This window comes from Mustela nigripes, chromosome 3 (genome assembly GCF_022355385.1).
Source record: "Mustela nigripes isolate SB6536 chromosome 3, MUSNIG.SB6536, whole genome shotgun sequence".
Classification (NCBI taxonomy): Eukaryota; Metazoa; Chordata; class Mammalia; order Carnivora; family Mustelidae; genus Mustela; species Mustela nigripes.
In genome coordinates this window covers 128,268,687-128,290,787 of record NC_081559.1, presented here as the reverse complement: position 1 = coordinate 128,290,787, position 22,101 = coordinate 128,268,687, and the positions used below count along the sequence as shown (strand labels likewise).

General features: G+C 39.3%; 1 pseudogene; it reads left to right on the top strand.

Moving 5' to 3' along the window:
- Positions 1–385: 385 nt before the first annotated feature.
- LOC132014547 (glycoprotein-N-acetylgalactosamine 3-beta-galactosyltransferase 1-like) lies at positions 386–20,429 on the top strand (annotated as a pseudogene).
- The last annotated feature ends 1,672 nt before the right edge of the window (positions 20,430–22,101 follow it).

Genomic DNA, 22,101 nt, shown 5'->3' with positions numbered 1-22,101 from the left:
GTTAAAAGTCATTAGAATGCCCATTCCTAACAGACTTATCTTTGTTTTGAAGTTGATTTTGGGGAGAAGTTTTGGAGATTTCTAAAATTCTCATTTATGATCTGAGCCTATAATATATTTAATAACCCTGAAAATTGCCACGAGCAACTTTGATTCAAAGTGATAAATTTGACAGCTTTCACAGTTGTTACAGAGCAACAAATTTAATGGAAACTATGTATATGTTCGCATAAAGTAACACAGAATCCCACATACATGTACACATACAAACTGCTTATTAAAAATAATGCTGGAGAGTAGAGCACATGCGTGGGAGCACACTGGGCTGTCTCTGCCAACCGGACTGGTCTCACCACCCTAGTAAGTCAAATATATGCTAATGAAAATGGCCTCAAATTCTTGGCTGCATTGTTTAACTTTACTCTCTGGATCAGCAATCCTATTTTTCTTAGGTTCTCAGTTATTTAGTATTTTGCTGGAAGAACAGGGTAATATCCAGCCTAATATTCTGAAGAATTACCCTCATGTAAGACTTCTAGATGATACCAGCCAGACTCATCTAGAAAGACAGATGACATTGACAGCAGATACTAGTTATCATAAACATGGAAACACTGTTCACTGGACCTGGAACCTTATATCAGGTGAAAATTCTTTGCTGGGTCCAAATATATCAGAGCTACAAGGACCCATTGTTGTAATAAAGCATGGTTTATGAACCCAGAAGAAAATAAAGACTTTTCTACTACAGAATTAAGCACCAAAGTAGGCAGAGATCAATTGCACTGGAAGACAATTAAAGCCCTCCAGTATGTCTGTGATCATTGTCTAGAATATGCTGACTGGTTCATGAAAGCAGATGATGATATATATGTCATACTGGGTGACTTGAGATGGCTGCTTATAACCTGTGATCCTGAAGAACTGTCTACATGGGAGAAGATGCAAGTGTGATGTGAAGCAGGGCTACTGTGAATGGAGGCGGGAATGCGCTGAGCAAAGACCCCTTGAGATTAGTTCATGTGGTTTAAATCCACATCTATACCCATTTCCACCTCTGAAGTCATAGCCCTGAGGAGATGCATGGAAATACTAAACATAGAACAAGGGAATTCCAGAAATCCTGTTGGAAAAGAAGCTTTCTATCCCTTTTTGCAAAAAAATAAAAAACAAAAACAAAACAAAACAACAACAACAAAAAAAAACCCTGCACCATCTAATGTAAGCTTCTCTGGGCAGACCTCTTTGGAAATGTAACTACTACATCCCTCCTATAGAGGATTCCAGTTGCTGTTCTGATTTTGCAATTTCTTCTCACTATGGAAAGGTACAGCTATGCCTGTGTTAAATACGTAGTTGATCATTTTCATCCATATGATTATTTATATGGCTATCAACTTGCCTTACCCGAGAATCTACTAAAGGAAATGAGTAAAACAAACAAAAATAAAGGTGCAGAAGCAAACTGAGGAAAACCTTCGAAAGAAACCCATAAAAGAACAAAGGTGTGTAATGTAACACTGAAAAAAGACTCTGCATCTTTGAAGGCAACACTAGGGTCCCAGTGAGCGATTCTTTCTAAGTGAGTATACGGTACTAGAATTTTCCATAAAAATGGCTGCAAACTGAAGCTTTAGCAGGAGCGGTAGAGTATTTTAAAATATGTTTTGGTACAGTACTCTTACATGTTGTATTTTAAAACGGTGGGAGGTTGGAGAAACCAGGTGGTGGGTATTATAGAGGGCATGGATTGCATGGAGCACTGGGTGTGGTGCAAAAATAATGAATACTGTTATGCTGAAAATAAATTTAAAAAAATAAAATAAAACAGTGGTCAGGATGAAAGATATTGTTTCCTGTTTCTGACCAGATGTTTAGTGGCACTAAGAAAATAAAGTAGCTAGGGGTTGCCTGGTTGGCTCAGTTGGTTGGGCATCTGCCTTCGGCTCAGGCTGTGATCTTAGGGTCTTGGGATCGAACCCTACGTCGGGCTTCCTGCTCAACAGGGAGCCTCCTTCTCCCTCTCCCTCTGTCTCTCCCTTTGCTTGTGCTCTCAGATAAATAAATAAAATCTTTTTTTAAAAAGGGGGGGGGAGAGAAAGCAGTTAAATTACTAAACCTACAGTTCACCATGTTAAGTAAAACATCCACGATAATAAATAGATTTGTCTTAATGAAAGTTCTAGAAGGAAGCATTGATGGTCAATGTTAGGGCTGATTTAATGTTAAAATCTGTTTAATTATTAGGGCCTACTTAGCCAGAGCGACTCCATATTGCCTAGGTAGCCATATTGTTGTTTACATCCACGGACTTCATTCCGGGAATAAACGCCCCCGTAGTTCCTAAAATCGGTTCTGGGTATGATTATGGGAGTAAACGCTTTAGCAATAGAAGCCACATACCTTGGGTTTGGGGTTATGCCCTATAAAACCAGCCTATGAGATCTCTTTGCAGGCAGCCCTGGCCGGTCAGTCTGACTTCTAATGCTTGGCATAGAATAAGGCTTTGCATAACTTTCACTTTGTCTCAGTCTCGTTCCTTTGATAACAGACCCCAACAGTCAGCATGTTTTTAAACTCAAGATGTGTGTTTGAATTGCAATATGATATAAATGAACTGAACTCACCTCTACCCACATCATTTCTAATAGAAATTTTGTTGTGACTATTTATAATTAGTGGTATTTCTTCCAGAAAAAAAAAAAAGATAGAATAAGAATTCTGCTTGTTCTAAAATACACTAAAGAAATCACATTTTGAAATTATGGGTCTTGATTGTGTTTTATATTTGGCTCTTCTTAGGGTGCCTGGGTGGCTCAGTCAGTTAAGCATCTGCCTTTGGCTCAGGTCATGATCTCAGGAATCAAGTCCTGCCTTGGGCTTTCTGCTCAGCAGTAGGTCTGCTTCTCCCTCTCCCTCCATAATCTCCCTCTCTCTCTCTCTCAAATAAATAAATATATAAATATATAAATATATTTTTTTAAAAAATTGGTTTACCACTTCTTGAGTTTCATTCTCCACTATTAATATTTATTTACTCAAATATTAACAGCACTCTATAAGCATGCCTTTTAAATTTCTTGTCCCAAATGTACCCATTTTTAGCTTTGAATAGCTGATAAATAGTAGATGTAATGCTATTTCTTACAGGGGTATCATTTCAATGCTTTTCTTAGATCGGTGTCACTTATATTAGTACCACTCTCAGAGATTCCTAAGTCACCTTCATAAATGATTAATCAGAATTCTTTCCAACTACATAGTTGTGGTTGTTTGTATCCTTATCATGTTGACAGCTGAAAACTTATTTATGTCTTTCAGGACTTACATAAAGTGGTTTTAAATCCTTCCTTTTTAGTATCTGTTGTGGCCACCAGTTATACTGACAAAATAGTCTGAATGCAGAATTTTGATTTAAAAAGTAATTAAAAATATTAGAAAATTTTGAGTGCTTAAAGAAACTTTTAAAAATCAGAAATTAGGGGTGTTTGAGTGGCTTAGTCAATTAAGTGACCAACTCATGATTTCAGGGTCATAAGATCAAGCCCTGAACCAGGTGGGGAACCTGCTTAAGATTCTCCCTCTCCCTATTCCTCACACCCTCCTTGTGCACTTTCTTTCTCAAAAAAAAAAGTCAGAAATTAAAAGACCAAATAATTTATGAACAGTAGACTGAAGTTTGCTGATTTTTACTATTTCTGAATGATAACTTTTGCGAGTGGATAATAACTAAGGAGATACTCATTCAAAATGGTCTTTCAAAATACATTCATAAATGTTTCATTCTAAATTTGAGATCCTCTGTTTAAAGTTTCTGGAAAAAAAATTAAACGTTGAATCCTTTTTGAATTTACCAATAGTATCCAAATACATTGTAACAGGATAATTTAGACTTCCTAAGATTATCTTCAAAGTTATAGATGTCAAATTCTTACATGTTTAAAATCTTGTTGCTAATCTTAAATAACTGAGTGATTTATATTTATTTGCAAAAACTTATGAAAATCATGACCACTTTGGCTGGAATTGAGAAAGGATCTTCATTTTAGTGATAAATCAGAGTACTATCCCCAAAACATTCACTAATATTTACCCATTAAGTTTATTTTTGCAATGGTAGCATTGACCAGAATTTGAAGGAATTCAGATCCATTTTTGTGAACAACTCTTTATATTAATGTGGACATCAATTTATTTGTACTTTTTTATACTGTAGGTATACATAGTTTCTGGTAAATAAGAAACCTTAAAATTTACACACAAACCTTAAAATTAACATGATGAATAGCCTTGAGCAACTTGCTTGGGCTCTCTGTGCTCCTGTTTCCTCCTCTATAAATCAGAGGTGACACTGCCACACACTTCACAAGATATGTATTAGGAGTAAACAAGCTAATATATGTAAGGCTTCTAGAACACAACCCAGCCCAGAATAGGTGGCTAATAAATATAAGTTTTAATTATTATTCTGTTGCATTGGAGTATGACTGTCATTCAAATGAATGAAAAAGCCTACTTTGATCAAATCAAATACTAAAGACACTATTTCTTACATTTATTATAATAATTTGGGAAACATTCTCTGTGTCACAAAGGTGGTGGGTAGCAGATTAGGGTTCGTATGCAAAGTCTCGTGTGTTCTTTTCACCATGCCAGGCATGGGGTTAGTCATTTAGTATCATTTCCAGCCTCACAGATGACATGTGGCTGATCTGTTGGTTAATGATAGTTAAATTAACCTAACAAATTGTCACAGTGGTTCTCAAACTGTGATTTGTGAACTCTTACTAAGGTGCTTGTTCAAATGAAGACAGCAAGAACCCAATTCCAGAAAATCTGGTGCTAGCTTGGGCCCCTGGAGCATGTGTACTTACCACATACCCTATGTCAGTTCTCAAAGTGTGGTTCCAACCACCTGGACACTTGTTATAAATGGAAATCTTTGGGCTCCATGCCAGACCTACCAGAGGAAAACTGGTAGGATTTAGCAATCCCAACCGGGATTTTAGCAATCCCTTCAGGTGGGGCTTACTCATGTTAACATCTAAGAACCACTGCCCTAGGCAATTCTCCTACAAACAATCCTTGGACCACATTGAGAATTACTGACCAATAAATCAGGTATTTTTCAAAGGTTTAGACAATTCATGTTTTTAAGTCAGTGTAGTCCAAGATAACACTATATCAAATGGGACTCTTGGGTGGCTCAGTTGGTTAAGTGGGTCCCTTGGGCTCAGGTCATGATCCCAGGGTCCTGTGATCCAGTTCTGCATGGGGTTCTTTGCTTGACAAGGAGCCTGCTTCTCCTTCTGCCTGCCACTCCCCCTGTTTATTCTCACGTGCATTCTCTTTCTCTCTGATGAATGAATAAATAAAATCTTTAAAAAGAGAGAGAACATTCATTTTAGCAAAATTCTTTAGCTTCTCAATTTTCCTCGCACTGTCAGTCAGTATGTTGATACTAACACCAGAGTTACTAGCACTAGAGCCCTCAGTAAAATCTATATTTTTTGATAAGTGGTAATTCTATATTTGGGACAAGGGTTTTTTCCCCTTAAGTACTAAGTCACATTCATTGAAATAATATATAAATGACTTTCACTTAAAAATGTCCACAGTTAGTAAACAACAACAAAAAACTAAATTAAGGTAGCTATAATGTCCAAAAAAGGGAGGTGCTTAATTTTCCCTGTTGAAAATAATGGAAGAGATATCTCTCCCCTCTTTTTTATTAGAACACTTATCTTAAAAAACTTGTGCCTTTGAAATATTTATAAATCTTTTTAGAAGCTGAATAAGCTTCTTGCAAGCACTGTGACCCAGGAGTGTCTTTCTCTAGGACCTGTGAGCCATCTCTTATGAAATGTAATCATCAAGAGAGCTTATACCCCTCTCTCCCAGTTTTCGTGAGGATAGGAGTCTAATTTGGATGAGCTCCTGGCTCCCAGTTACAAAACAACTTCTTGTAGTAAAGATAGAAGAAGTTTATTTTCCTTTGTCTAAAACCAACCAATAGAGAGATATGGTCACTGGAATTATCAGGTGATTTTAGGAGGAACTATATCTAATAAGCGGTGATGCCAACTCCTCTAACTTGAGGACGACTTATGGTTTCTCTTGAGAACATGGGGATTATATCTGCTTGGCTTTACAAAAGGATGAGATTTCTTTCTTTCTCTGCAGTCCTTTCGTAAATTGCCTTTAATCATCACATTCTGGTTTAATGCTCATTCAATAACAACTGTTTTCTGTCTCTGATACTTTAATGGAGAACAGTTTTTGGATTGGGAGAAGTTTTTGTTCTTAATTCTATTTCCCCAAAATAACAAAATCCTGTTTTAGAAATGTAGAATTTTTTTTCCTGCTAATTCATATTACCAGTTGAAACTTTCATTACTTTTAAGAATCAGTTTACTTCATATACAAACTGATAAAGCAAAAACATATCTAAGACCAATGGAGCATATAAAACCAGATTTCCTGGTGATGATGTTTTATTCACCATCTTTTAGAAACAGAAAATCTTTCTCATAAGGATAAATGATTTTAGTGTGGTCTCAACAAAAAAGGCTTTTGCTGTCTTATGTTCTTAATAACGATAGGCTTGAAGGTTCTAGTGGGAAGAACACAGATTAAAAAGTAGTTTTCAGGGACGCCTGGGTGGCTCAGTTGGTTGGACGACTGCCTTCGGCTCAGGTCATGATCCTGGATTCCTGGGATCGAGTCCCGCATCAGGCTCCCAGCTCCATGGGGAGTCTGCTTCTCTCTCTGAGCTTCTCCTCGCTCATGCTCTCTCTCACTGTCTCTCTCTCAAATAAATAAATAAAATATTTAAAAAAAAAAAAAGAAAAGAAAAAAAAGTAGTTTTCAGGGGTGCCTGGGTAGCTGAGTGGGTTAAAGCCTCTGCATTCGGCTCAGGTCATGGTCTTGGGGTCCTGAGTTTGAGCCCCGCATCAAGCCCCACGTCAGGGTCTCTGCTCAGCAGGGACCTGCCTCCCTCTCTCTCTCTCTCTCTGCCTGCCTGTCTGCCTACTTGTGATATCTGTCAAATAAATAAATAAAATCTTTTTTAAAAAAAAAAGTAGTTTTCATCCCAGACTTCAAATGATTTACTATCAAGTACCCTAAATTCCAAAGATTTGGTAGCTGCAATAATGTTAAAAAATAAGTAACCAATATTTAATATTTTTTAAATATGGTAATTAGTTCAGCATTAACTTTCCAAAGTGGTTATTTTATGATCATTTGAGTATTATTTTTTTATTTTCCTTGAGCCTACCAAACTTTATTCGTGCCAAGAGTAGGCACTATTATAAATGGTAGAATCCCTAATTTGATTTATTAGATATTTTTTTCATGGCTAGCTTTTCTTCTTCATTTAAGTTTCTGGTTCATTAGACTATTTCCTTCTTTGACAATTTAAATTTCTTTGTTCACAGACCTTTATTTCCTTCATAATTAACTTCTATTTTTTACTACTCTTAATGTGGCTGTGATACACAAGGTTAATCTGGGTGCTGTTGCTAGTGAGATTAGAGTTTGCGCCCTTCACTTATAACTTTTTAATGACAAACTGTAGGTTTCTCAGGAGATAGAAAGGAGATGGGGAAGATGTCTTAAGAGTAATTCCTGCTAACCCCTAAAACTAACATTATAAATCAATTTGACACATACACTTATTAAAAAATGAAGTTAAAAGCTATTTAGGTTGTTTCTCCCTGCCTTTTTCCCCACTTTATTTTATTTTTAATTTTTTATAAACATATATTTTTATCCCCAGGGGTACAGGTCTGTGAATCACCAGGTTTACACACTTCACAGCACTCACAGCACATACCCTCCCCAATGTCCATAACCCCACCCCCCTTCTCCCAACCCCCCTCCCTCCAGCAACCCTCAGTTTGTTTTGTGAGATTAAGAGTCACTTATGGTTTGTCTCCCTCCAAATCCCATCTTGTTTCATTGATTCTTCTCCTACCCACTTAAGCCCCCATGTTGCATCAACACTTCCTCATATCAGGGAGATCATATGACAGTTGTCTTTCTCTGCTTGACTTATTTCGCTAAGCATGATACGCTCTAGTTCCATCCATGTTGTCACAAATGGCAAGATTTCATTTCTTTTGATGGCTGCATAGTATTCCATTGTATATATATATATATATACCACATCTTCTTTATCCATTCATCTGTTGATGGACATCTAGGTTCTTTCCATAGTTTGGCAATTGTGGACATTGCTGCTATAAACATTTGGGTGCACGTGCCCCTTTGGATCACTACGTTTGTATCTTTAGGGTAAATACCCAGTAGTGCAATTGCTGGGTCATTGTCAAAGAAGGAAATAGTCTAATGAACCAGAAACTTAAATGAAGAAGAAAAGCTAGCCATGAAAAAAATATCTAATAAATCATCCCCACTTTATTTTTGAGTAGGCCTTTAGAGATAGACTTAAGGAACCTAGTGTTGTTGGGGGTGGGGGGAAGCTACAGCTTGGTTTTTGCCAAATGTAGCTTAGACTAATTTTTAAAAAAATAGAGTTCTGGGGTGCCTGGGGTGGCTCAGTCGATTAAACATCTGCCTTTGGCTCAGACCCTGATTCCAGGGTCCTGAAATCAAGCCCCGTGTCCAGCTTACTACAAGGCTAGAATCCTGCTTCACCCTCTCTCTGTGCCCCTCCCCACTTGTGCACATACTCTTTCTATTTCTGAAATAAATAAATAAAAATCTTTAAAAAAATAAGTCATGTTTACATACAAAATTGAAATAGAAACTTCAGCACAGATGTATAAGAAATTTTACAACTTCTCTTTAGGGAATTCCAATCCAAAACCAGTTAGAGAGCTGAATTGTTCTGTTTTGACTCCCTTATCCCTACCTCTACTTCATTTTATGTTAGATAAGTTTAAAAAACATTGTAGGACCCTGAAAATTAATAATTTATATGAACTGAATATGTTATTAAAAATTAGTCTTATATCATCAAAGCCATCTATGAAAAACCCACAACAAATATCATTCTCAATGGAGAAAAACTGAGAGCTTTTCCGCTAAGGTCAGGAACACAGCAGGGATGTCCACTATCACCACTGCTATTCAACATAGTACTAGAAGTCCTAGCCTCAGCAATCAGACAACAAAAAGAAACTAAATGCATCCAAATTTGTAAAGAAGAAGTCAAACTCTCACTCTTTGCAGATGATATGCTACTTTATGTGGAAAACCCAGAAGACTCCACTCCAAATCTGCTGGAACTTGTACAGGAATTCAGTAAAGTGTCAGGATATAAAATTGATGCACAGAAATCAGTTGCATTTCTATACACCAACAACAAAACAGAAGAAAGAGAAGTTTTAAAGAGTGGATCCCATTTACAATTGCTCCCCAAACCATAAGATACCTAGGAACAAATCTAACCAAAAAGGCAAAGAATCCATACTCAGAAAACTATCAAGTACTCATAAAATAGAGGAAGACACAAAGAAATGGAAAAATGTTCCATGCTCATGGATTGGAAGAACAAATATTGTGAAAATTTCTATGCTACTTAAAGCAATCTACACGTTTAATGAAATCCCTATCAAAATCCCATCAATTTTTTTTTCAAAGAAATGGAACAAATAATCCCAAAATGTATATAGAACCAGAAAAGACCTTAAATAGCCAGAGGAATATTGAAAAAGAAAGCCAAAGTTGGTGGCAGCACAATTCCAAATTTCAAGCTCTATTACAAAGCTGTCATCATCAAGACAGTATGGGACTGGCACAAAAACGGACACATAGATCAGTGGAACAGAATAGAGAGCCCAGAAATAGACCCTCAACTCTATGGTCAACAAATCTTCAACAAAGCATGAAAGAGTGTCCAATGGAAAAAAGATAGTCTCTTCAACAAATGGTGTTGGGAAAATTGGACAGCCACGTGCAGAAGAATGAAACTTTCCTTACACCATGCATGAAAATAGACGCAAACTGGAGGGAGGACCTCAATGTGAGACAGGAATCCATCAAAATCCTTGAGGAGAACACAGGCAGCAACCCCTTCGACCTCAGCCACAGCAACTTTTTCTTAGGAACATCGCCAAAGGCAAGAGAAGCAAAGGCAAAAATGAACTCTTGGGACTTCATCAAGATCAAAATCTTCTGCACAGCAAAGGAAACAGTCATCAAAACCAAAAGACAACTGACAGAATGGGAGAAGATATTTGCGATCGACATATCAGATAAAGGGCTAGTATCCAAAATCTATAAAGAACTTATCAAACGCAACACCCAAAGAACAAATTAATCCAATCAAGAAATGGGCAGAGGACATGAACAGACATTTCTGCACATCCAGATGGCCAACAGACACATGAAAAAGTGCTCCACATCACTCGGCATCAGGGAAATACAAATCAAAACCACAATGAGATACCACCTCACACCAGTCAGAATGGCTAAAATTAACAAGTCAGGAAATGACAGATGCTGGTGAAGATGCAAAGAAAGGGGAATCCTCCTACACTGTTGGTGGGAATGCAAGCTGGTGCAGCCACTCTGGAAAACAGCATGGAGGTTCCTCAAAATGTTGAAAATAGAACTGCCCTATGACCCAGCATTTGCAATACTGAGTATTTACCCTAAAGATACAAATGTAGTGATCCAAAGGGGCACGTGCACCCGAATGTTTATATCAGCAATGTCCACAATAGCCAAATTATGGAAAGAACCTAGATGCCATCAACAGATGAATGGATAAAGAAGATGTGGTATATATATATAATGGAATACTATGCAGCCATCAAAAGAAATGAAATCTTGTCTTTTACAATGATGTGGATGGAACTCGAGGGTATTATGCTGAGTGAAATAAGTCAATCAGAGAAAGACAATTATCATATGATCTCCCTGATTTGAGGAAGTTGAGAGGCAACGTGGGTGGTCTGTGGGGTAGAAAAAGAATAAATGGAACAAGATGGGATCGGGAGGGAGACAAACCATAAGAGACTCTTAATCTCACAAAACAAACTAAGGGTTGCCAGGGGAGGGGGGGTAGGGGGAGGGGGGTTGGGTTATGGACATTGGGGAAGGTATGTTCTATGGTGAGTGCTGTGAAGTGTATAAACCTGGCGATTCACAGACCTGTACCCCTGGGGCTAATAATACATTAGATGTTAATTTAAAAAATTAAAAAAAAAAGAAATTAGTATTATGCTAAACATTGTGTTATATGGCACAGAAAATATTTATGCATTGGAATTTTTAAAACACTTATGTTAACAGCATCATAAATAGTGTCATAAATATTTTAAAAAGAGTCTGGTGACTTGCTTATTTTAAGTGAAAAAGTATTTTTTGGAAACATTTTGATGTGCCTTTTGGCCACTTTTAAGTAACAGGTCTAAACCACTGCATTAAATAATTACCATGCTAAAAGAAACAAGCACTACAAGGGGAAGAAAAGAAACTTTTAAGGGTCTATTAGGCTAAGCCAATCACAAAATAAAAAGTCCAAGGGGGGGGAAAAAACCCACGAGTAAAACGTCTGCACTATAAAATAAGTGTATAATAATGTGACTTGTGTCCTGGGCTCTTTGAGCACAAGTGACAGGTCCTGGCAATAAAGGCGAATGAGTCACTTGCACTGAAATCAATTTTTAAAGACTATAGATTTTAAGTTCTATGTTTCAACAAAACCAGAATGTAAAACAGAAAGCAAACGAACTTTGAAACATGGAGTAACAATCTCATTCACATCTATGTGGTGATATCTTTTAATAATTGATGTTATAATCTAGCTAAAAGCTTGATATCTTTAAAGTGATTATAATTCTACCTCATATAATTCTGTAATGAAAGCTGTTAAAAGAATCTGCAAAAGCACAATGATTCATGCTAGTTTCCTGAAATTCTTGGGAAAGGAAACTGGATATTCTAGAGTTGACAAAATCAGAAGACAAAAACATTCACAAATGTGCTTAAACATCAGACATATTTTTAAGCCTATCACTGTGCCAGGTTTGTGGTAAAGCAGTTATGGGTAAGGTAGACAGAGGCCCTCCCTCTATACAGAAAGAAAGATATCTAAACAACCCTCTCTGGGTAAGTACAGTGGGAACACAGGTACAGGTGCAATGATAGCATAGCAGGAAACCCAGCCCTGCTATGCTGGGAGAAGGAGTAGAGAGTCCTCCAGGAGGACTCCCTGGAGGAAGGGATAACTAGGTTGGAACCCAAAGTATAAGTAGAAATTAGCAAGGTAAAGAGAGACAAGACTGTTTCAAGCAGAGAAAATAGCTTATGAGAAGACTCAGAGGGGAGAAAAATCATAGGCCCCCAAAGAAATAAAAGTTCAATAAGGTTGGAGATCACCTGGATTGTTGAGAGGCAAGAAATGAACCTGAACATATAGGTAGAAGGAAGGACATAAAAAGCAGACTTCATAACATCAAAGAATATTTGCAAAAGGACAACAAAGAGCCTTTGAGATTTGTGTTTCACAGGGATCGTTCTCTAAAGAATGGGCTGGAGGACCGCAGTAGAGGCTGGATGATGGCTTAGAGAGGTTACAGTAGGGAAGGTGGGATAATGTCGATAAGAAGATAGAATTATCAAGACCTGGTGAGAGACGATGTGGACAGGAAGAATGAGAGACAGCGAGGGGTCAAGGTGGCTCCAGGTGTCTGATTTAGGCAAACATGGTGGTGCCATTTACTAGGAAAGGACATGTCAAAAACAAGAAGAGGAAATGTCAAGGGAAGAGCAGCATGGATTTGGCCCATAGATAAGTTTGAGGCATGTTAGTTGGAGATTCCTGTGAGCCCTCCCAGGAGAGACCTCCAGTAGGAGCTGGGTCCATGGGACTGGAGCTCAGGAGAGGAGCCCAGGATAGAGGTGGAGGTCTGGGGGTCATCAGATTGCAGATTATAGCGTATGATATACACATGAGACTGCATACGTATGATATATATACACATATATAACATATGTGTATGTGTATCTGTATAATATTATATAGGATATATATTATATATATCACAGATATATACCCAGATATATCACAGAAATAAATATACATAAATATACACAATATAAATATATTTGAAAATATTATATATTTAATTTAATTTATGAATATCTCAATAAATAATTAATTAATTTAAGTAATTAATTAAACTATTTAATTGATAAATAATTAAATAAGTAATTAAAAAATATATATCACAGGAACCTCAGAAGTGGGCAGTGTCTCTCCAGAAGAACATGTGTTGTGAGAAAACAAGTGGTCTAGGAAGAAACCCGAGGGGAAAGACAGTCCCGTGTCTTAGCCCAGGATCCCTAAGAAGCAAAGCCAAAGCAAGGGACGCACTAACACTTCACTGGAGGGCTGTGGGGGCACTGTGACAGGGCAGTAAGAATAAGACAAAAATAGGAATAAGGTTGGAAAGACAGAAAAGCAAATACAAAGGGTGCATTATCTAGGTGGTCACAGCCTCACAAGAAAACACAGCCTGGCATTTGGTCATGCAGTCTCAAGAGAGAGACCCTGTGTAAACGTTGCCTTTGAAATATTCTGTCAGGCAGACTTCTCGTTCCTTCTCATTTCTTGCCTCTTACAAATCACTTACCCTCCCTGTGAATTAACTTCCTGGCACTTCCTAGTTATACTAGAACCAGTCCTTCCAGGCAGCCATTGAGGAAACAAAAGTCTTTGCGGGTCTGTTTTTTTCAAGTCTCAGTGCTGGAACTTCTAGTTCCTTCTCCAAATGGGCACAATGGGGCTTTGCTGAAGCCCAGCCCTCAGGGGGTCCCAGACAAATGATAGTCAGGTGTTGTGGCCCTGTTGGCAGGGGTTGGGCTTTTGCAAATGTTGAAATGATGTGAGTCTCAGTGGAGCCTCTAGAGCTAGGAATACAGACAAATCACTGAGAGGAAGAAAAACTTTCTGAAGTACAGAAAGTTTTAAAAGGGCAAAGTGAAAGTGGGTCTGATACATCCTGTGAGGAAGACTGGGAAGTTGGAGTGGAAAAAGGAATATCAGAGAACAAAGGAAGAAGTGTGTCTAAGGTTTCTTTCTGTCTAGTCATACACAATAATCACTGACCTGGAGAGGCACGCCTTCCTTCTGCTCCTGGTGATACGCGTTAGTTTTCCTGTGAAACCACGCCTCCCCCACTCTTGGTTCATATAGTTTGGATCCAGTGAGCCCCACCCAACTGGTTCCCAGATCCAACCAATCAGGTGACCTCCTGAGCCCACCAGGCCAATGGGACTCCATGCCAGGAATTTCACTGGAACAACTGGTAAAGAGTTGGAGGCCTGGGACTTTCAAGTTTTATGAACCAGTGAATTTCCTTTCTTTGCTGAGGTCAGTTAGAATTCTGTTTCTCTCCTATCTGCCACTCCTGACTGCTACAGAGACAGAGAAGCGTCCATTGGATTTCATGATAGAAACCGCTGGTCTTGGTGAGGATGATTGCAGTGCAGCAGCACTGGAGAAGTCAGGATGATTCTAACCACTTCTTCATCCTCTTTCCACAAGCTTTAGAAAGCTGTTTCACTACTTGCCAAAGGACTAAGAAGGACAATCCTAGACAGACATTGAAATAAAGTGAAATTGACAAATAATAAATTGACAAATAAAGTGAAAATGACAAATTGAAATAAAGTGAAATTGACAAATGCAGCGTGTCTGGCATCCTCGAACCTATGGTTCTGGACCTCTGGGGTCAGAACATAGCAGACCCCTCAGTTCTGAAAGATTGCAGGCAATCCATGATAAAGACTAGGTTTGATTTTAAGGTGTATTCTCCAAAGTACCTAATCCCATTGTGGGATTAGGACTGGACTTCTGTGGAATATGGGTTCACTTGAGATGCTTGGCCTACAGGATCACTCAGTCTGCAGTTTTCACAGAATATGGTGTCCCCCTCAGGCCTGAAAAGATTCTATTTTGGTGAAATTTCCAAAGTCTGATCACTCTCAAGACTAGATGTAGAAATGTTTAGATCCATTTTATGATTCTTTCCTTCATTTTTTTTCTTAGAAATGTAACAAATCAGTTACTGGAACCCCCGTTTTCTGTCATAATAATTCTCATATATGCTCCTTTCTCATTCAAGTTGCATTCCCAGATTCAGGTGCTCGTAACCACTGGCCTAGAATAAAGGAACAGCGTCCTAATTGGTCTTTGTGCCTCCAGCCACTGCCTGCGTTCCTGCGCCCTCATACAGCTTAATAATTTCGTAATTTCGCCAAATGTCTGAGCCTTAGTATGCAGAGGTATTAGATAACCCTATAACTACAGTGTATTTATACTTCTGTTATAGCATGTGTAGTAGCCAACCTTTTATCAAAAGTAGCTGTAGGCATTTGTGTGTTTCAGTTTATCTGTCAGATCTTCCATAAAGCATTGTAAATTTTTTGAAGTTGGAGAATGATTCTGTGGACTTCAATTCATTAATAAGGCCACAAGGCAATTAAATGGAAAGAAATGTCCTTAAATACTCATGTGGCAAGTAGATATTGAGTTTCCTTTTTTTTTTTTTTTTAAAGATCTTATTTGTTTATTTACCTGAGAGAGAGAGCAAGAAAGATAATGGGGGAGCGTCATTCTCTCCCCCATTGCGTGAGTGAGAAGGGTGAGTGAGACACAGGCTTCTTGCTGAGCAAGGAGCCCAATGCGGGACTTGATCCCAGGACCCCAGGATCATGACCTGAGCCAAAGGCAAACGCTTAGCCAACTGAGCCACCCAGGCACCCCAATATCAAGTTTTAATTTAGCTCTTGGAAGTATAATCTGAGTGCTTATCATTTTGCTACATGGACCAGGTCAAGAGGGAATCCAGTGTCAGTCTTGGTCCTACAGTTTTAATAAATTGAGTCATCATGGTTTAGATCATGAAAAATTGGTGGAGCACAAGTAACAGTGATGACTGACTAAAACTTTAGATGAATCATTCTTTGCCCCATTTCCTTCTGCTTTTTATTTCTGCAAGATCTTAACTGAGACTTTACATTCTTCTTCAGACTCTTACCTGCAGTAAGCTATTTCTGTACTACCTGCAGTAAACAATAAGATGTATATGCTGAAAATCAAAATGCATTTGAATATATTTTCTGATTTCCCATCTGCATTGGGAAAAAATATTTTCTTAAAAGAAAAAGGAACACATTTGCAAGCTTCATTTTCTCAGGGAAAAGTGGAGTTTTCAGAACCATTTTAACGTTTTTATTTTTCTTTAATTTATAACTCATGATTTAATTTTTATTCGCATTTCATATTCACATTTGCATGATAAAAAGATGCTATGTCACTTTTAAACGCCTTTTTATCATCTGAGTAACCGAGGGAAAAGAAGTAAGGGATGAAAACGGGTAAGGATTTTTAAAATCTCATATTGGATCAACTTCCCTAATCCTCCAGAATTCAGCACTAATTAGCAGTGGCAGACAACCATCTTCCTCCTGGAAGGTTTGGAATGAATATTTCATCACTGTGTTCAGATTCATGGCAGTTCAGTAATGGCAGCTTCCCCCACACCCCCTCTTTTCGAATGGGATCACCTCTGGGATGGAAGTTTGGGCTTTCAGTGATAACAATAATCATCTAAGTTGTTCCTTACCATTAGTCAGCATAGCTTGGTTGGCATATGATCCAAAAGCTCTCCTCTCACTTTTGATCGAGCAGCTTAGTCTGCGGCACTGCCAGACAGATGCCAAAGCCGTGTAATGCTAATAACTGATAAAGCCTTCTTAGAAGGGCAAGGAAAAAACCCCTTCCAAAAATGACAGAACAAATAGAAAGCTCTGAAACCATCTTTCTTCCTTCTCTGTCAGTTAATTTGCAAAATATTTCTGAGGACATTTTGAAGAGGGTAGTTATGGGGCATAATGAGAAGTGGCCTTAGACATGCCAAGTCCTTATTCCTTGTTTTTAATTATGCCGGTAAACGAGGGTGAAGTTAGAGTATTGCACTGTTCCTATCTGCCAGACCTCTGCCAACCACTTTATTCATGTCACCTTCTTATGTGGTTCCACATAACACATTGAAAAAGATAAGATTATTATACATTTTTTAAAGAATTTGTTTACTTATTTGACAGTGTGAGAGAGATCACAAGTAGGCAGAGAGAGAGGAAGGGAAGGAGGCTCCCCGCTGAGCTGAGGGCCCAGTGTGGGACCCTGGGAACATGGCCTGAGCCAATGGCAGAGGCTTAACCCACTGAGCTACCCAGGTGCACCAGATTTTTATACTTTTTATACAGAAGGAAGCTGAGGCCCATCTTCACAACTTAAGAGAGTCAGGTCAAATACAAAGGATCAAAATTTAGAGGCTCATCACATTTCTCAATAGTCACCCTGAAAGACAGAGAACAATGAAGGGACACTTCAAACATTAGTAGGAAAAATATTTCTTATTTAGACTATACACCAAGCCAAACTATGAATCAAGCCAGAGCAAAATAAGGATGTTTTCAAATAAGAAAGTTTTCAAACAAAACAAAAAAGAACACCGTTTCTTAGGAGAATATGAAAAAAAAAAAAAAAAAGAGTGAAGTGGAAAGAGAAAAGAAAAAGAGAAACTCATGGGTAAAGGGAAGAGATGATAAGTGATAGAGAAGAGCTTCCTCCATAACCCCTTGAATCTAGACTGGCCTGGCACTTTCTTAAGACAGTAAAACAGTAGCAAAAGTGACACAAGCAAAGCCTTCATTTTTTGTCTTAGAGCTTTCTCAAGACTATGCTGGGGACCCCTACCATCTCCACTGTGCAGGAAAACCATTGCCCACTGTATGATGAAAACCACATGGCCCCTCCATACTCCCATCTCTCCTGCCCAACCAGGTAACACAGAGGTCCCTGGCTCAGTTTCATTCAGACCCAGAGTGAATCCACAGTGCCGATTCAGAAGACTATAAGTCAAATAAATGGTGATTGTGTTAAGCAACTGAGTTTGGGTGGGGGCAGGTTTCCTACTGTACAACACAATTGATGATGAAATTGGGAGCTAGATGCGGGGTGCTGCCGAAAGAAAAAGTTAGAAGATGTGACCCTGGCTTTGAGACGAGGCAGCAGGCATGAACAGCTGTTTGCAAATTTGGAAAGACAGTGACCTGCATTATATAGACGAGTACATCGGACAAAACTAACACCTGTCACGACCTGGGAAAGAGGAGGTACCTAATGAACTTTTTATATCTGCTAAGGAGATCACCAGAAAGAATCTCAGACGTGTCAGAAATTTCTTTTGTGATCAAATGTGGGAAGAGGGAGATAAGTTAAAGATGTAGTTTTTAGAGGATCTCTAATAGAATTATTTAGTTTCAGGGCACCTACGTGGCTCAGTCAGTTAAACATCTGCCTTTGGATCAGGTCATGATCCCAGACTCCTGGGATCAAGCCCAACATCGGGCTCCTGTTGGGCAGAGAGCTTGCTTCTCCCTCTACCTCTGGCGCTCCCCCCGCTTGTGGGTGTGAGTACTTTCTCTCTGTGCCAAATAAATAGATATAATCTTTTAAAAATTATTTAGTTTTAAAACAGAATTTAGAGGGAATTTACAAGGCTCAGGACCTGTTGAGTTAGACAGTAATTCACATTCTGCTTTTCTATACAGTAAAAAATTCTATCTTAATGGTAAAGATCAAATCAAGAAGGTGGCTCTAAGAAAAATTGTTAAGACCTATATAAAAGATTTAGGATAATACCTAGAAACACCTTTCAACTACATAAAAAAGCTTCTAAGAAAACTGAAAAACATGTTTTAAGGGTTTTATTCAAGCAAAAGAACACTAGCTTTAATTTACAGAGACTGAGATTGTTCAAATTGCAAAAATGCTTCTAGACTCCCAAAGCTGCATCAGCAGAAAGCAGGTTGAAATTGCTGCTCACCTGCAAAATGGGCCACTTTTTTCATGAAAAGGAAAAGACTTTTCAGAGAAGGAACCAAAAGCCCAAAAAAGAACAATGGATCAGGCAGCCATTGCCAGGTCACGGTCAAGGAGATGGGCTGCCAAGTACTCAGAGGGAGCATAACCAAGCTCTAATTAAGGAGTGCCCTCTGCTTCTGGTGTGTTTGTCCTACAGCATTTCAGAATTCTTATGAAATGGTCACTTTTTTTATTGGTAGAATCTGTTATGGTATGTCATATTTATCTGGCATGACACGGTATGATAAGGTATGGTCTGTCTGTATGGCATGGAGGTAGGGAGTGTGTGTGGCAGGGGCATATATCTTATCTTCTTTTGTCTCTGGATATAAGGGACGCACATTAGAAAAGATGCTGAGACCTTGGACATCAAATCTGATGCCCTAACCAGATAAGACTTCTTAGGGATCTGAGATGAAGAACGTATGTTGCAAGTGAGAACAGCACGAGTTACTGCAGCCACAGGTAACTGCAGAACCACCCCTGTTGCTTTGTAGCTCCTCCCGCCAAAGGTAAAATCTACTTCCATCTCCATGAGTCTAGACTGGCCTTGTGACTTGCTTTGGCTAATTAATTAGAAGTAAACATGATATAAACAGAAAATTTAAAAGTGCAAGGGCATTAGGAATTCCTCGCTTGCTGCTTTTGGAACCTTGTGAAGAAGTCCGGGCTGGCTGGTGGGGGTGATCTGAAAGATGTGATCAAATCACCACCTTTGTACCAGCTAAATAATCCCATAAATACTTGGAGTCTGAACCACCTAGCTGACAGCTACCGAAGACACATGTATGCGAGATACCGGCTCATCGACCAGCAGAAGACCCACTCAGCTGATCCCAGACCCATTTTCTGCCTCACAGATTATAAGCTAAATAAATCATTTGCTTGGGGGTAGCTTGTTACGTAGAAATGGCTGATACACTCACTGTGCAACCATTGGCAGGCGAAACGTTCCTTCTAGACTTCAGAAAGTGACATATCCCCCACTCATTTCTGTTCCTTATCCCTACTGGCCACACTTTCATTCCAACCAGTCCCAGTTTGGATGGGCATATTTTTAAATGTCAGAATATACTGCATGTATAGGCAGCAATCTGTCTGCAAAGCAGGGATTGTTCATTGTCTTGGAAAAAGAGCGGTGATACCCTGAAATATCAGAGGCCAGACCTATCGTAGAGACATTTCTCCATGTATCCCTCCCCCATAAAGATAGTTATCGTTATTTCATTCCTCCAGCATCTATTTTGTTTAAATATCATTTATATCTCTGTGCAATCTCGCTTTCACACTCATCCCCAAATTTCTAGGGTCACAAAGTTAAATTAGCACCACAGCCAGGAGGCAACATGAGGGACACACATTCCGCTCCCTCTCCTGGTCCCTAGCAAGCCGGCTTCTGAAAGACCTACCCCGGTTCGTCTCTCCCATCCCTAGGAGCAGCATTGACCCGCTCCGTAAGGACCCGCCTTCTGCTCTGAGAGTGGAGGATGCCCTGAGACTTGGGTTCAGATCCTGAACAGAGGACACGGGCCGGGTGTCAGGATAATTACATGTATCTTGTGATGCTTTGGAAGGATTAAACGGAATGCGACATGAGAAATACATCAGAGTCCTGCATGTATTAAACTCTCAATTTTTTAATAGATTAATGTGTCTGTCTGGAACACTGCATCTCTGTGTTTGCTGTCACTGTGACGATGAAGGGTTTATGAGACTGACGTGGTCCAGCACAGTCTGTCGCACTGAATGGAGATGGCCAACTGCTTCTTTGTCATTCTGTAATCCTTCTAGTCTGTGCTGCTTTCTGGTGTAAGGGTCCAAAAAGATTCGGCCTTGCACGCTCTCTGGCCAGCCAGACACCTTGGGGGAATGTCTTAGCTGAACTGGAGCCAGGCTTGAGTCAGTGTCATGGTTTGGGGGCAACAAGTTTTCCTGGATGGAACATGAGGGCAGGAATCATGGGACCTGGGCTTTATGCCGGGTCCCAGCACTGATTTGGCAAATGACCTTGGGAAAACCACTTCCCTTCTCTTCTTTCTATTAGAGGAATTTTAATAGATTTTTATGACCACGCCTCACAAAGATGTAGTGAAGATTAATGTAGGAAATCTGGAGCAATTTCACAGGGAAACACCACAGAGATTATAATTAGTTTTACAATCCATAATTAAGTCTATAAATAGTGAGGAGAGAGCCACACCTGAATTATACATTTAAAAATGAGAGTTCACATTTTAAAAAATCTTCCTAAAGAAAATGAAGACAGTTACTTGATCGCATCCAGAGAGATGATGAACTGGAAAAACACAAAGATTGTGACCTTAACGCAGCCTTCGTTTTGGACTCTCCAGGGAGATAACAAAGCTGATCATGGAGAATAACCCATCAGATCTTCTAGACTAAACATTTAACTCTGTAACTCACAAAGGAAAAGTATGAAGGGCATTAAAGGATGAAAAAGATGGAGTCTTAACCCAGTTCTGGCTATGGGGATTTTATGAGGGAAGGTTAAACGGTAGAGCCTTTGGCAAACAACGGAAAGCCCCTTTCCTTACATCTTCCTTCACATCCTTCAGATCCCGCCAAGAATGGAATGCTGTGGGAACAAGGAAGGCTTCCCAACAACAACCAGGAGCCCATTTAATCATTGCTGTCTTGGGAACTTTTATGTTGTAACCCTCTGGGCGTCAAGAGACTTTCCTTTTGTTACCTTTTCCCCTTCCGTTCCTGCAATGGAATAACCTCTACCCACAGTGCCGTAGGGCATGGTGTCAAGTACATAATTGAATCTCACTGCCTTCTAAGGGATTTCAAAATACTCAGCCCAGGCAGTTTGGGAGAGTTGGTGCTCCACAATGTAGAATCCTAACACAAACACACTTGCTTTATTCAGGGTGTTGAAAGCAGATTCAAAACACAGATACCCTCCTCCAGGCCAGTCAGCTGTATTCCCTGGGTCAGTAAGTTCATGCTACGGTCTGGACCTTTGGCTGTTTTCTGTCTCCCCACCCTTCCGAGTTAGGCTCCACTATCCTTGTGTGACCATGAATGCTGAGGACCGGGATGTCCTTTTCTGTCTGAGCTACAGGGCACCCCTTGGTTTCTGGATGAAGCTGCCCTTCTCACAGCCCTGGACCTCCAAGTTGACAGGTCACAGTTTCACACACTGAATTCATAAAAACAAACAG